The sequence below is a fragment of the Corvus hawaiiensis genome, chromosome Z (genome assembly GCF_020740725.1).
Source record: "Corvus hawaiiensis isolate bCorHaw1 chromosome Z, bCorHaw1.pri.cur, whole genome shotgun sequence".
Classification (NCBI taxonomy): domain Eukaryota; kingdom Metazoa; phylum Chordata; class Aves; order Passeriformes; family Corvidae; genus Corvus; species Corvus hawaiiensis.
The window spans coordinates 17,438,706-17,455,193 of NC_063255.1; the positions used below are offsets into that span (position 1 = coordinate 17,438,706).

Consider the following 16,488-nt stretch of genomic DNA (forward strand, 5'->3'; position numbering starts at 1 on the left):
ATTCTGCAAACACAACCATCAAATTCTCCTAGATGCAGAGAAGTGACTGAATTTCTGTGATGTTTCATATTAGCACAAGCCGAATAATATAAACTAAAACCTACCATATCCTTTTGACATTTATAGTAAGCCTTAAGTTGCATGTTAGAATAAGAAAAGCAAGAATATGCCAAGTTCTAACATATTAATTTTACTTAGATTTTGAGCAGAAAGTATTTTATGTTGCAAGTCCTGACACATTATTTACACCTTTGTACATAATTTGAATTGACAGTGTTAACCCCATTAGGTTTTACATCCACTTGAAGATTTTAATCCCTCTGCATTTGCCTGCCTCCTCCCCCCCCCCCCCCCATTTTTATCAAATGGCATTTCTTTTAGAATGTTTTGTTGTGAGAGTTATTTTATGTTTAATGACAAGCAACAAAATCACATTAAGTCAGCAATTCCTGATTATACTATATATCTGCACTAAATGCACTGGAAAAGCAGCATTATCACTTCTGTTCCAATGAAAAAACTGAAAGCAGCATTGTTGTTATACTTACGAGTCTGAAAACAACTTGCCTTCTTTAGGCAGGATTACATTTCTAGTGGTAAATGCCTAGAAGTACAGTGTACAATCCATGCTTTTCTTTATCATATCCCACATTTTCTCATAATAAAATCTTTAGTTAAGCAACAAAATACAAGCAGATTGAAATATGAACTTGGAGTGTTTTATACCGCTAGTTAGATAACAGTGCAGTGGCATAACAGGAATGTGCAGTCGTTCATGAGAAGAGTTAAATGTTTCTTGGAGGATGAGAGGGCTAGAGTCAGATTTAATCTTCTCTTGGCCCAGTGGACTTGGAAAATGTATGCTTGATATCATCCCTGTATTCTTGGCAGCAGCTGGCAGTTTATTTCTATCTTCTGCGAGAACTTGCGATATATAATAGGTGAGAAACTGCTATCAATATTGACAAATTTGTACTTACTTGCTATGGAAACACTTTTTTTTTCTCTTCTGATGGAAAGGATGATAATTCTTGGAGGATTTAAGAACTGACTTAGATTGGGCTGTTTCCCACAAGTAGCTGTATGTTTAAACTAACAGAAACCACAAGATTGCCTAAGCATTTCTCTTAGAAGCAATGGTTACCTTTGCAAGGCAGTCATAGCAGATAAAGTGTGTGTAGAGATACTGCCTGGTAGTGTCTAATAGTGCTAAGTTGAGATTCCATTCAAACACTGAGGAGTAGATATAATTATGCACATCATATGATGACTGCTCAGAAAAAGAAATTTTATTCAAGAGGATTGATGGTCTATTCTTTTCCACAGAGGGGAGTAAAATATTTGTTGAAATATGCTGTTAGAAATCATATCAGGTAAAGCAATCAGTAAAAAGAGTCTGATTAGCTGTCATCCTTAAAGTATTATTTTACCAGTTGATGAAAAATCCTGTATTTCTAGGCACTTTCTCCCATGCTTCTTCCCTTTCTTTCTCACCATTGGTGCTGTAGGTATAATTCACTAGGTTAAACAGCCATGTTGTGCTTTCCCTTACTCCTGGCCTTCTGTAATTGAAAATGGTAAATGGACAAGTATTTCTGGGGAGACCTAAAGCTGATTCTATCCTTCATCAAAAAACCTGCTTGGGCAGCAGGTCAGTCTCAATTTATCACTGAATGGTTATAAGCTTAGACTGCAGGTTTAACTAACTAAATTAATCAATATTGAGAATTATTGCTGCTTTTGTGCCACTAAAGTAAGGGTTTGTCAGCATGTTCATTATGATCTGTGATTTGGGGGGGTTAACAGCTTAACCATAACAGTTGGCACGGATCTGAAACTTGCAACACAAAGCCCTAGCCTAAGAGCAAATTTATTTATTCAGCAGTACGTGTAAACCTAATTACTTTTGACTATTTAAATTTATAGGACTAGATTCAACTCGTGTTTGTGCCAGCTTTAACTAGCACAAACCCTGGCACCCGGCAGCAGCAGCAGTGGAAAGCCTGCCAGAGAGAAGGTGTTGGAAAGCGACAGAAGCTCCCTGGCAGCGAGAGGCATCAGGGTGCTAGCACAGCTTCTGGGAAGGGCTGGCTGGGTAAGCAGGCATGGCAGGTAGAAGATGTGTTGGCGTGATAGCCTGCCTTGGCAGGGCTCAACTGGAGGCTTCAGTGTGTTACAGATACCTCCTGCTTGAGAAAGAATTGCTGCAGTCCTACTTTCTTCTCTGTCTTGGAATGAATCATGTCATGAACAAGAAATAAGTGTCCCTCGAAAGTAGATGTAAACCTTGAGAGCCTTAGTGCTAGAGCTGTAAAAGGACCAGACTTGCAAAACTAGTGTGCACAAGGTGATTTCAGTTATATCTCTGAAAGAAAAAGAAAACCCCAGCATTTCCTTGTCTGGCCTCTGGAGATGGGCTAATAGTGTGAATTTGTTTGCCTGTCAGGCTTCTGTGCATGCCTGTCGCTGCCTTCCATAACACAGCCAAACACTGCAAGTTTGGTTATCCAGTGTTCTTAAGCCAAGTGTCTACACCTGCATGAGGCCCTTGAAATTACGTTCACAGCAGGTCTGGAAAACTTTTCTACTCCATGTACTTATTTATCTAAACCAAAGCCACTATATTTGGGAAAAAATATCACAGGCATGATTGGGGCCGGGCAAATTTGGAAGAGTAGGTTTGTTCCTGAAGGATGGTTACTCTGATTGTGTTAAATGTTACCTTTTTAGTGATCAGGTACATTTTTTCATAACTGGTGTTTGCCTAGAAGAGAGAGTCTGTGTTTCTGGTGAACTGAAGGGGAGCTGGACAGGGGAAGTAGTGGCATATTTATGCTTTCATTTAGTAGTGAAGAAGTTTTTACATAAACTACATCTTAACTACAATCAGGTACTGATTTCAGCAAAACAAATGTTGTGTTGCATACAGAAGTGAAACTGCTCTAAATTAAAGTATTCAGCTATTTTTGGGGGAAAAAAGGAATCTATAAATTGTACATTCTGAAATACCATTTAATTTGATTACAGCCCTGTTGCAATTGTTAGGCTCTCCCCACGTAGTGTTGAGTTTGGCACAGTAAGTCCTATAACACTGCAGAAATTGAGCATTTAAAAAGGCACAGGTAAAGTTTGTTCTGCTCACCATGGAAACAGATATCTCTCCTGTAGCATTTTTCACTTTGGACAAAGTGAATTTAAGAACAGTTAGGTGAATTAAGGGACTGTGTGATAGTCTGGGATTTCAGCTTTTAGTCTGTGGTTTTTTGGTTGCAGTTTCAAATCAAAGCTTTCATACTTGCTGAATGCATTGTCTTGGAGCGAAGTTTCTTGTAGGCATTAAAAGAAGTGATTTAGAAGTTCTTGCAATATGAATGCTGTATTTGAGCTGTATTATTATCTGTTAGACTACAGTGGCCTGTTGGAGTTCTTATAAACAGATTGTATTGTGTAAATTTGTGTTTAGGGACATTTTAAAAACAAAACTATTTACCCGGTTGCCCAGCATATCTCAGGTGAATGTGTATTCAGGGACTTTTAAGCAAATTAATATCTGATGTAAAATATAATGTGCAGAACTATATACTTAATAATGCACACTGGAATAGTCTAGCATAAATCTGTTGTGCTGATTGTTAGGAAATAGGACAGTGATGAGATTCAAGCTTTTGTCTTACTTATGTGGTGGTTGATTTTCACATCTTTGCATTTGGGATGCTTAAATATGGATATCAACTTAAGATGGTCTCTGAAGTTCCTTATACTTCAGAGTCTAAGCAAGCACTGCCAAAGAAATAGAACTGCTTTTTTGCACTTAGAATCAGACACCACTCAGGTTTCAGAAGGAGCAGAAAACTTTCATTCTAGATTTAACTATGGAACATTTAAAGAGATTAAAAGTGTGGTTGGAGTGGGGTGGTGAGTTAATTTCTGAATGTTGTAGGAGACGCTAGTTTTGCCTGCTCCCCGAGAAAGCCAGCAGTGCAAAAAGTCCAATGTAATTCCATATGCAAGTGACAAAACCAGACGTTGGCAAATTAATCTCTCTTATTCAGAGTGTAGGTTGTTAATTGTTCTCTCTGCTGGCTGTCGATATAATGTGAAATTTTCATTCCCCATTCAAGATGGAAAAAGTTGTGGCTGAAAATGTTAACATTTGCATTTTTATTTGTTGATTTATTTAAAGGACAGCCTCTCTTACAGCAATCCATCACTCAGTGACACCCCAAATATGAATAATGTATTGTAGACTTGCGGTTACAATGTGTAATAAGTGCCAGAGACAGTAGAAGAATGTTAACTATGTTGCAAATGTAATATTTATCGACTCATACTTTATTGCTTTCGAGGTTCAATAATACTGACCATAGGACATTAATATCACTTATCTTGATTTTAGTTGGGCACCTCTGTATGTAGAAATAACCCATCTATCTCATACTTAAAAAATAAATGTGAATTTTAGAGCTCTTTGTAAGAAGTGCATTGTAGGTTTCTTGGCTTATGGCTCAGAGTTCTCCTTTTCTGCCTTCTCATTTACTCATATCTGACACTGATCCCCCTCCAGTTGCCTGACCCAGGTGGTGAACACCTCAGCACTCTTCTAGAGGCTTAATTTACTGGCTGCATTGTGATCTTGTGCCTCAGATAGGATTTGGACCAGGTCTCTTTTCCTATTAAAGACCAGTATGAAAAGAGTTTTCTATTGCTTCTGGCTGCAAAGGCAACAGCTGAGAGGCTAAAACAGAAATACTTTCTCTTTTGGAAGGACCCACACAGCAAATCTAAATCATCTCTTTGAGGATTACAGATATCAGAAACAGAAGTGTTTAGTAAGTTCAACATTTGTTATAGACATGGAACTTATGTACAGAGAAATTTTTACTTAGTGAATAGCAATAAGTTAGAGCAATTTGGGAAGATTGGGATTTAAAATTCAGTGGGTTTGAGAACCAAAATTTTATTGATAACCTGCTTAGGGAAAGAATTTGCAATAAGGTTTTGCCACAGTTGCAAATCCTTCAGTGGTGATTCTTCTTGTCTTTAGTAGTTTCTTGAGAGCTTTGCTTTGGAAACTGATACAGCCTGGGCAAATGCTCCTCCTTATCTGCTCTGCTTGGTTACAGCCACTGAAAGATTTGAAGTCTCGGGGGGAAAATGCAGATGTGAACCCAGGGCTGGGATCTAAACCAAATTTAACAACGGGAGATTTCAAGCTTGTGTTGAAATCAGATTTCACCTCTGAAGCCTGGCTCTTGGGAAACTTGGAATTGGGTTCGGCCATGAAAATGATAAGCCTTGATTATATTTTGTGTTGTAGACATCAAGTAAATTTTGAAGTGACATTCTGTACTTACATCTGAGGTTATCAAATTTAACCCGTCATTGGCTTCTTTCTTTACTGTGTGTAACAGGAACACCTATTTGTGTCAAAGCAGCCTACCTAATAGCTACTTTGCAATAACAGTTTCTGTGTGTCCATTGCTGACAATGAAAATCATATTGAGAAATTCTGATTCACAGTGCAAAAGGATTAATGTTAATTACCAACTGTTGGCTGTAATTGTCACCCTCATTAAAATGCAGAATTATGTATTTCTTAGTTATAAATAACCCTTCTAATTGTACTTGATGTATGCCAGTTTAATCAAAAAGTACACTTGCAGACAAGCAGATATTTGCATTAATCTAGCACTGGATCTTTGAGTCTTTTTTGATCGTCTTTTATTCCAAACTTGACTCTAGTTGGGGGAGGTCTATTACAGCTACATATCCTTTACACTTTTTTTTTTTTCAGCTCCATGGATCTGACAGGATTTTGTATTAAAATGAGGGGAAATGTCTTCTGGGAATGCTCAGTGCAACAGAAAACGTGTCAGTTTTGAAGTAGTTGGCAAGGTTTCCATCATTCAGTGGTATGGCAATAACTTGATTGTAGTTTGAAAGTAATAATAAGCAATGGAAAATAGAGTACAAATCATGTTATGAAACTGACTTAACTCTTTGCATCATTTTCTTTGTTATTTTAATTGCTATTTTTTACAATTTTTCCCCATGTGCATTTGCAGTTTCTCAAATACCACGTTAAATCTTAAGAGAATGTTAGTTCATTGGATGTGATTCTTGTTTGCATTTGTAATCACAGCAATGAAAACAGCCTCAAAATATTTTCAGGTTCCTCTGTATTTCCTCTACTCCTTTGTCAAAAAAAATTATTTTACTGTCTCTTTTTCCTGTACTGATAGCTTGAAGTGTTCTGCCTTGTACTTTTAAAAGCTTTTTTAGAATTACTGTGATGGCAATTTCTACAGAGCTTGGCAAGGTAAGATCAGTCTTGATTCCTGTCTTCATGGTTCTCTAAGCAACTGTTCAGTTCTTAGTACTGTAGTAATTTCTCCTCTTTCAGAGGCATTTCCTCTTGTTTTTTTTGAGGTTTGTTTTATTTTTGAGATGGGAGGAATTGATGAATAATATATGCAGGATAATTGCATCTTACTTTAAGAAGCCTATATCCCAAAAGATGTCTCTGCCGTCCTTCCACCAATATGTGTTAGTAAATTCCCTTTTTCTTCTCTCCTTCACTTTCCTGGGCCTTTCAGGCTGTCAACTCCTTAGGGCAAGATCTTGCCACAGCATGTCTCAGTGCTTGGTTGATCCATGCAATAATGGTGTTTAACTGTGATGATGGTGTAGTTAGGGTGGAATTTGTCTTGCTTATCTTGAGACAACTGAGGTAGTTACCCTCAGTTCCTTTTATGATTTATTTTAGAACCAGCTAAATATCCTTTTGGTGATACCTGTTATCCCGTGAGCTGCAAAATAAGCCTGGAGTAACGTGCACTGACACCTTACTCCTCTTGTAGCTGGATATGTTGAACTAAAAATAAGTTGTTTGTCATTCATATTTTCATTATGGATTGGAGGCAAATGCAGGGTTAACGTGTGTGCTGCATGGTCACTGCCCTGATTATTCATATACTTTTAATGCGTGCAGTATAAATCAAAGGGCTTAGGCATCAAAGATATACAGCCCTCCACTCTGGGAGAGGGAGTCTGTATGCCTGCTTGTGAACATGCAGCATCTGTTTCAGCAGCACATGAGCTTGTGATGTGGTAACATGTTCAATAAAAACTGTGGTGGTGGAAGTTTGGCTTCTTTGCAGAGTCCTGTTTTGAATGGTTGTGACCTGGTGACGCCCTGTGACTTGAACACCGGTGACTGTGGTACTGCAGTGATTTTAGGTCTGAGCAGGGCCTTGCACCAGTCCTGTCCCATCCCTACCAGTCAGAAGTGCCATGCACCAGGGGAGGGTCTCAGCAGGCAGACACAGCTCTGTCTTCTCAGTTACTTCATCAGTTATTTCCAGCTGATGAGTTGCCTGCTTCAAAAATAAGTTCCTGCCTCTCTGTCACTTAAGGACGGTAACCAGTGCTTTATAGTGTCTGAGTTGCCCCATTTCCAGTTTTTAATGTACTTTTTTAAGCCTTTGTGATATTCTAGTTTTCTGCCCCAATAAAGACATACAGTTTTTCTTTGAGCGACCATGAATAGCATGGTATCATCGGCAAAAGTCTCTTCCTTTTTTGTCCTTTCTCTAGTCAACTTGTGAATGCATTAAAGAGTTCAGGCTCTAACAAATTTCTGTGAGGCTCCACTGGTGACCTCTCTGGCCACTTTATAACAGGCCAGTTTTAATGTTTTCTCTTATTTTCCTGAGTTTTAACCAGTATCTACCCATTAATGGATTTTTCTCTTAGTTTATGTCAGCATTTAAGTCTTTGGTAATAGATTTGCTGGAGGGCTTTTGGAACTCCAGATAGACTATATAAACTGTATTTTCCTTTTATTAGAGGCATAATAATCTTACGAATCTTGTAGAGGTCCCCAGTGAATGAGGACTTTATATTAAGTCTCTGCCAATATGTCAAGTTTATTGATTCTTTATTATAATTTCTATCAATCTGGTTGTTTGAAACATTAGACCTCTTTATTTGTAGATTTCTGCATCTTTCCAGATCACTTAAAAAAACCCAAACAAACCTGCATTTACCCAGAACTGAAGCAGTTTTAGGCACTTAGTTACATGCTAGAGTTAATAGTTCAGCTGTTTCATACCTGAGCTCCTTCAGAAGTCTGTGTGAGTACCAGCTGATCCCAGCAATTCATTATTGTTAATTCATGCAGATTTGTTCTGTAATTTATTTGCAGGACATTTCAGCTTCAAACAGGTCTTTCACCGTGTCTTCTGTAGCTTCAGAAACTTCGTAAGTTCCCACATGGTGACTGTATGTTCATCTCATTGAGCTTTTCTGCTGTGGCTTTATCATCCTGTTCCTTTGTAACTTCATTTCCTCCTAGCTTTAACTTAAACTTTGTATATTTTATATACTTAAAACCAGGATTTGTTATTGGACCTGATGCTTTCAGCAGAATAACCTTTAGTCTTTGGCTGGAATTCTTTGTGGGGTTTGGTTTTGTGGGTTTGTGGTATTTTTTTTCTTTCCTTTAACTAGCAATTTGTTTGTTCTATTTTCTTTATTTAGACCTTACTAGATGACAGGTTTCACTTAAACTGGTAAGGTTCCTTTTCATCCATCTGAAGTCTTTCTCCATAGGTTGAATCTCCATTTTTGGAGCCCTAGTATGACTATTATTTTTAACAAGCTTTCTCATTTTTATATTGTTTCCACTTCTGAAGTGAAAGACTGCTCTAGCAAATTTTTGCTCAGTAATGGTTACTGTGTATTGGTTGACACATCTGGGCAGTGCAATGGATGGCTCCCAGATGTGTGACAGCTTTTATGGAATGAACAGCACAACTAGGACTCTTCAGCTTGGAAAAGAGGTGGCTAAGTTTAGGATACTGTTAGAATTTAATAAAATCAAAAGACCTGCAGAAAATGAGTAGAGAACAATTCTTTATTGTCTTGTCTACTGGAAAAACTGGCGGGCATCAGGCGGAGTTGTGAGATGGCACATTCAGAGGATGTAAATAAAGACAGATACCAGCAGTGAGCTCATGTCCTAACCTTTTATCATTATTGTGTTTCTTAACTCCACGTATTTCAAAATTGTTATTGTCATTTTCTCTAATTTATACAGCTTCTTAAAGTCATCCTTAATATATGGATTATAATAATGATTTTTAAATAGCTGTCTGTTTTCAAATAAATATTGTCTCTTATCATCCTTGTGAAGATGTTTCTGATTGGGAAAAACCCATGGGCTTATGTCTCAATCATACAATGTTGCATATCTGTCATGAGTTCAATAGGACATAATAACAGAAGGTTTGGGCCCTGATTTTTCCTGGATAGGGTAATGAAAGTGCCAAGGTATCATCCACATTTGTTCAGGGCAAGTAATGGTGATGTTTCAGTGTAAAGAATATTGAACTTGGAACTGCTGAACTGAATATGTTTTTATTTTGTAAGCTTAACTTTGGGGAACCCTGAATCATGTAAGATGATGCCTTTAGCTTTCAGGTACAGAGTTGAAGGAAACAAAGGTGATGTTGTAGTCTCTGGTTACAGATCTTTGTTCAAGCTGAGTGCACCAGTTTTTACTGCAGGTGTGACTTTTTTCTTCCTAGGCCACATTTCCTTTTCAAAACCATGTGCTACTGATCATTGTTAAGTTTGGCTTTGTGATGGGCTGTGACTAGAGCACTGAAGCTATCTCTTCAACGTTTAGATAATCGTTTAGGAAAACAGTATCTTGGTGGTTTTTTTCACCATTTATTTAATTGTAGATCCTGATTATATTTAACATTTAAATTTCTCAATGCAACATGTTTCTATCTCCCCAGTAGTTTGGGGCCATGTACGTTAATTTTTATTTGTTTTGGGATGGTACTTTCCCTCTGAGGGGAAAAAAAAAAAAAAAAATTTCTTTTAGTCTGTGTGTGTTGGGAGGGAAATCATTTGGAAATATGATGGAGAACTAAACCTTTTACTGAAAATAATCTGTGTTTGTTTCTACCCTGTACTAAGTTAGCTGTCTCTCTTTTAATGGTGGTGATTTATGTGTTGTTTTTCATGTTTGTTTCTTCCCACCTGTAAGTTTTGAAATATTTTGTTTTGTTCCATACAGGTGGAGAACATAGTGAAAATTACCTAGTTTAAGATGTCCCTGCTTATTACAGGGGATTAGACTAGATGACCCTTAAAAGTCCCTTCTGACCCAAACTATTCTATTATTCTAAAGAAAAAAATTGTTGATACAGTTCTTTTTTTTTCTGCAAAAACCAATCAAAGACATTTTGGATTACTAATATATAATTTATGTATTTAACAGCTTTTAAAGTATATTCCCAAAGCCTCTAATGCCATTGTACTTTTAACTTTCGTTTTTGCTTCATCTGCGTTGAATCATCTTTTACTACTTAAAACAGAAATTGGGTTTATTGAAACATTTCAGTTCTGATTATTTTATAATAAAGATGAAGAAGTCTAACCTAATGAAATCACTGGAATGAAATGAGAAAAATTTTAAAAAAATTAATAAGCTGAAGACTTGAAGTTTTTATTAAGTCACATTTGGCTGTATGTTTCTCTGTGTGTACCGTCTTGGATCAGTAAGATGAGAAACATGTCTTGTAAGGAATGACCTTTGCACTGTTAGACTCACTTTCTCTGTTACATTTCCAGAAGGGTTACTGGAAATTCATTGCCAATAGTTCTTACATGTGTTAACTTCTGTGTTTGTGATCACAAAATAGTGGTTTGAGATGAGCAGGATTACTGAATTCCGATTCTTCCCCCACCATAGTTCAGACCTGTAAATATATTTTATAGAATACATGCATGTCTGTCAGTCTGTTGGGTCTCTGTGAAACATCCTAATGTACAAGCAACTTTATGATTTGTGAGAGACTTTTCTATACTCTTAGAAATAAAATGTTTCCTGCTTCCTGCAGATTTTCTGGTGATTTCCTGTGGGACTGTGTTGCTGGATCCGCAGTACGAAGGTTGCTTGCTTTGCAGGTGTCTGATGTGGAACAGTCTTCTAAAGTGTCTGTGCCCCTGTGCCTGGCTCTGCCCAGAATTTTTCAAGCTGCTTTCTTGTTCTGATGACCTTGTCCTTGCTGAGGAGCCAGTGTTCTTCCAGCACTGCCTTTTCTTTTTACTGTAACAGGTGAAGCAATTCCTAGAAGGACTTTAACAGTGCTCCAGCTGCTGCTCATCCCAGCTTCTGCTTGACTCTGTTAATTGCTCTGTGCGTCCCTGTTCTTATCCATATGCTTGGAATTTTGAACCTGTATATCTACCTCGTTTGTAGGCAACAAACTGACCTCATAAGAGAGTTGTTCTCTCCCTCCCCCTTCCTTGCCAGTCTTTTTCTTATCTCCTAATGGCCTCTCAGCATCTAGATTTCTAGACATGAAAGAAAAGTGTGTTTTCTTAACTCAGCCTGCACTGACAGCCAGATTCGACTGTGATGAGCACCTTAAGGGATGTCTGGATCACTAGAATGTACAGGTCTATTGTAATTAGCTGTACAATTTTCTTGCTTTTGCTTCTTCTGTTTTGTTATGAACTTTTTAGCAGCAGACCCTTTCTACCAGTGCACAAACCGTAACATCACATGACATTGACTTTACTCAAACCAGAAGATTTTTGTGCCAAGGTTGTAACATTGTATCATTACTTCATTGTATCTGTGTGAAAATTTTAATTTCACGCCCTGCGGACTTCACTGTCTCTGTGCACTCTGATCGTGTTGTTGCATAGAAGGGTAAGTCCCTGGGTCACATTCATTTTGTAGTGTATGTAGTGTATTTTTTTGAGTTTGGTTTTTTTTTTTTTTAAAGTTCTGTTTCCTTTGAGAGATCTTGCTGTAAAGTTAGCTCAGGACTTCTGCCAGGAAAATATTTGCAAGCTTAAAGGGCAGATACGCAAACTATTTTTTGTTAAGTTTTTTACAGTGTGCCTATTACCATCTTATTAAAAAAGAAAAAAATGGGTATGGCGTTTGGGCTACTCTATGATCAACTTCCATGTGAATAGTTGCAAGTGATTTGGTGGAGCATGTGGGAAAGGGAGGGAAAACCCTTGTTTAAATATATCTTCAGGTTTCCCATAACCCTGGTTTACATGAGTTGCAAACTTTTCTGGGCAGAACTCCTTGGTTAATGTTTGGATTGGTTTCTGGAGATTCCTGGTTTGCAGGCATTGGTGTTTTAAGCTTCCCTGTCTGTATCATGCCTGCACTGCATGGGGGGTAGGTCAGTGTCCAGCCCTTGGTAGTCAGTCTTTGCCCTTTTGGTCTGTGTTGATGAACAACCTCTCTGGGCAGTCTGTGCCAATGTTCAACCACCTACATAGCAAGAAAACCTTTTTACTTCCATTTGAATGGAATTTCTTGTATTTCAATTTGTGCCCGTTACCTCTTGTCCTTTCACTGGTCACTCCAGAGAAGAGCCTGGCTCCATCTTCTTTCCTCCCAATATCAAGTATTTATACCCATTGGTGAGATCACCTTTGAGCTGCATTTGCTCCAGGTTGAACAGTCCCAGCTTTCTCACATTTTACTTTTGTGTCAGATACATCAAAGCCTTAATCATCTTCATTGGGTCCATGTCTCTTATACAGGTACAGGATACAGCAGTCCAGCTGTGTCCCACCAGTGCTGAGTTGAGAAGGAGGGTCAACTCCCTCAACCTTCCAGCAGTTCTGGCCTTTGCTGGCTTCTGTTCAGGGATTTTGTGTACCAGGACAGCAAGTATCCTGGTCTCTCTCTGCAAAGCTGCCTTCCAGCCCGTCAAACCTGACATGTGCGAGTGCCTGGAGTTATTCCTCCCCAACTACAGGACCAGGCATTTCCTGCTGTTGCATGTTGTGAGATGCTTGTGAACCCACTTCTCCTGCCTGTTGAGGTCCCTCTCTGTACACTTTCTGGCTTCTCTCAGCCTAGAGTATATTCTGAAGAGTATGGGAATGAGAGACTTAGCATCAGTTTCTTGAGTTGTTAAGTGCCCTGCCTTATTTTGTAGTGTATTAATGACCTTATGTAGTTTCTAATGGAATCATGGACTGTTCACAGGTGTGTGGTTATCGAAAAGTAATCCTGCAGCAGCCGAGATCATCTTTGCTAGTTACTGCTGGGAATGAGCAAAGTAAAATTTCACTTCCCTGCCCATCTGTTCAGCAGCTGAAAGTAGGTAATTTATCTCGGTGGGACACCTACCACCTGTGTAAAGTTTTTGAAAGAGGTTGTTAGCTTGTGATGACTATAGCCAAGGGACACTAGGCCTAAGTGCCTTGTGCTCTGTGCCTCACAGCTGTTTTTTCCTGTAGGGTGCCTTACAACCCGGTACTTGCACAGTGTCAGACCTGCTCGGTGGCTGTGTTCCTGTGAAGCTTACAGTGGCTGTGCCTGCTCTGCCACATGACCTGCTCCGGTGCCGGCGGCATGCGGGCTCCTTGCCAGCAGTGCCCCCTCTTTGACATGCTAAACCAGGCACCACCAACACGCCGTATTTTTTACAGCTACTGTTTTATCTCAGTGGCTCCTCTTGAATTATGTATCCTCATCTTTGATGTATGAAATCTCAGCTGATTTAAATATTACCCCAGAGAGTTCAGCACACCTGGAAATGAACAGAGTGACAGATAGTCCGGTCTTTCCACACTGGAGCACCGAGTGGGAAGTTTTACAGCAGTTGGGTACTGGAATACAATTTTTATGAGAGCGTTGTTTTTTCACATATGGTCTGCACCCAAGCAGTCAGTGCATTGGGATGCCAAGTATTTGAGCTCAGTTGCAGTGTTTGTTCCTAGGCAAATTGGAGGGAATGAGTTCATACAAAGAGCTGATGCATAGGGAGATCATGGGCTGTTGTTCTGTTAGGAGCTGGGCCCCAAAGGTTTCTCTAGATAAGATACCCAAAATTGTGTGCGCCTGTCACTGGGAGGTGAGCAGAACAGAGCAAATGAATGCAAATCTAGCTGAAAAGCAGTTGATATCTGATGTCAGGCTTCTGAGCATGGTATGAAGATAAAAAAGCAACTGAGTATAAGCTACATATATAATGTCAGCAAGATCACAGGTATATAAGCACTCTAGCCTATGAAGCATACTTCAGTTTCTTCTGTGTGTGTTGTGGTCACTCTGCTCCCTGCCAGAATAAGACTTCAAATGAACTGCAAGAACCTATTCACCTCTCCCATGCTAGCATAAGATGATGCCAGTTACTATGTCATAAACAAAGCAATACCAATTAACAGCTGAGAACAGCAAGCAGGACTCAAGTTTGTAGCGCAGTCTGGTCTGAAAAATGGGCTTTTTGCAAGACAAGCCATATTCAGTCTTTATATTTTGACTATTAATATACCTTAAATTTAAATTCCTCTGGATTTCTACCCAATTTCAACTTACTAGCTCTCTACCACACCTCACCATGTGGTTACTTCTGCCCTTTCCCTTTTTCTCCCTCTTCCCTACCAAGGGACTGCTAACTCAAGGACAGGGTCTACCATCACAGCCTTGCTTCCAGGGATCAGAGGCTGGGAGATGTTTGCATTTACCTCTGGAGTGTAATTCTGACTGATGAGTTCTTATCAGGTTTGTGAAGCCCATCCATCCAATTGTCTCTTTCTGTTTTGAACACCAAGAAATGATAAAGTTGAAAACGGTGTTGTAGTTTTGGAATCTGAAATTTCAGACAATGCATTTATGAATTATTTATGAGGAATGTGTTGTCAGTAATGTGCGGCATAAAATGGAATGAATGCGTATCCATAGTTGCCCTGAACTCTCCAAAGTGCATGCTAATAAACAGAATGATAACCTACCATCACTTTTGCCCTGTAAGATTTACAGTGCAAGCACTTTTTTCTGTGGTTTAATTCAAGTCAGTTTGTCAAGTTAAAGCTCTAGTGTTTTGTTTTAAAGTACAACTTGGTGAGTGATTGTCTATTACTTAAAGAAATCGAACTGCTTCCCCCCCCTTTCAACCACAGTTACTGTCTAAATTTTTCTAGTCCAGTTGGCATACAGCCACCCTAAATTATACTTTAATTCACAATTAGAAAGGAAGTGGTAACTGTGCAGAGCAGCGAACCTTTCATTTAAAATGACCATTATATAAGATCATGATTCTCCAGGATGATTAAGATATTGAAGAATAATTTAGATATCCTTAGGTTTTTGGCCATTTAGAAGTGCTGGGCTTATTTAATTTTTTAAGCCTCCTTGAAACAGCTTTTTCCATAATGACAGTAATGCAGGACTCTGTATTATCACAACTTGATGTTTACTTGTATCTGAATTGTCTAATGCCAGCTTGTTTTCACTGATATAGCTGACAGGGCAGAGATAATTAAGAAACAGAAGAATTTGAGTGCTAGATTTGCTATTACACACTCCATGCCACAGCAGAAGAAATTAAGCTGACAAGCAGGAGAGGAAGGATCATGCAGAACCACAAGAAGAATTGCTGTTTAGGTACAGCAATTGACTGTATGTAAAATATTTTACCAGGATAGGGAGAAAAAAAAATCCAAACAAAATAGAATGGTAAAATAAACTATTTCCAAGCATTCTGAGCCATCTTATTTCCAGGTTGTAAAATAGAGAGCTTGCAATACTTATTCACCCCAGCACAAGAAATGGCAGGGAAGAAAGCTAACCCCAGTGAAATGGTGGCAGAACTTCCATTGGCTTCCATAGGGTCACGATTCCACCCCAATATATACTTAAAATTACTGCAGTCTGATTTTGCTCCTCTGCTCAGTGAGGTTTTAAATCTTGCACAGCTACTTGCAGTTCTTGCCACAATGGTTAGAAAGTCAATGAAAGCTCACAGTTCAGTAACTAAATGACAAGGTAAGAAACTTTGGAATCATAAAATGGTTATAAATGCTTGACCTAAAACTATGCGCATCTCCCAATGACTGTACAACTGAAGCAAAAAGTTGATTTATTACCTGGCAGGCTGGGAATTTGGACTGAGCTTGCGAAAAAGACAGGTTGCTAATCCATGTAAATGGTGATAGACTTTGCAAGCTGTATGTGGTGGGGTTCTTTTTCCCCTAAGCCATGCCCCTTAAAATTGTTCCATAGTTATTTAATACCCACAAAAGTTCTAGGGAGAGGTAGTCCCAGCTTTGCTTAAAGCATGCTAGGAAGAAGCAATGAAAAAGGGAAAAGAAATCAAAACTTAATGAGAAACACTGAGACTGGCAGAGAGGAGGTGCAAGATTTTACCGTGACTTACATATGCAGACCTTTGTCAGAGACTTTAGTACATTATAAAAGAAAAGGCACAATTTTGAAAATGATTCGTTGAATTAGAGTTTGCTTTGAGGGGAAGGATGCTTGGGGACAAACTTGTAAGAGTAAAAAATTGAAAAGAAAGGCTGTTAAGGCAGGAGATGTAGCGGGATGAAGTATGGCAGAAAAGATGATGACAGCTTAGTATTGGCCTAGAACAATAAAGGGTGAAGATCTTGCTGAAGATATGCTGTGATGACAGAGTGCTTAAAGGG

The 16,488-nt window shown here is 38.7% G+C and overlaps 1 protein-coding gene across 2 annotated transcripts in view; it reads left to right on the forward strand.

The window, feature by feature from the left end:
• The window catches only part of KIAA1328 (KIAA1328 ortholog), a 174,232-nt gene that overhangs the window by 144,525 nt on the left and 13,219 nt on the right, over positions 1-16,488 (forward strand). The gene's annotated exons all lie outside the window — the stretch shown is intronic.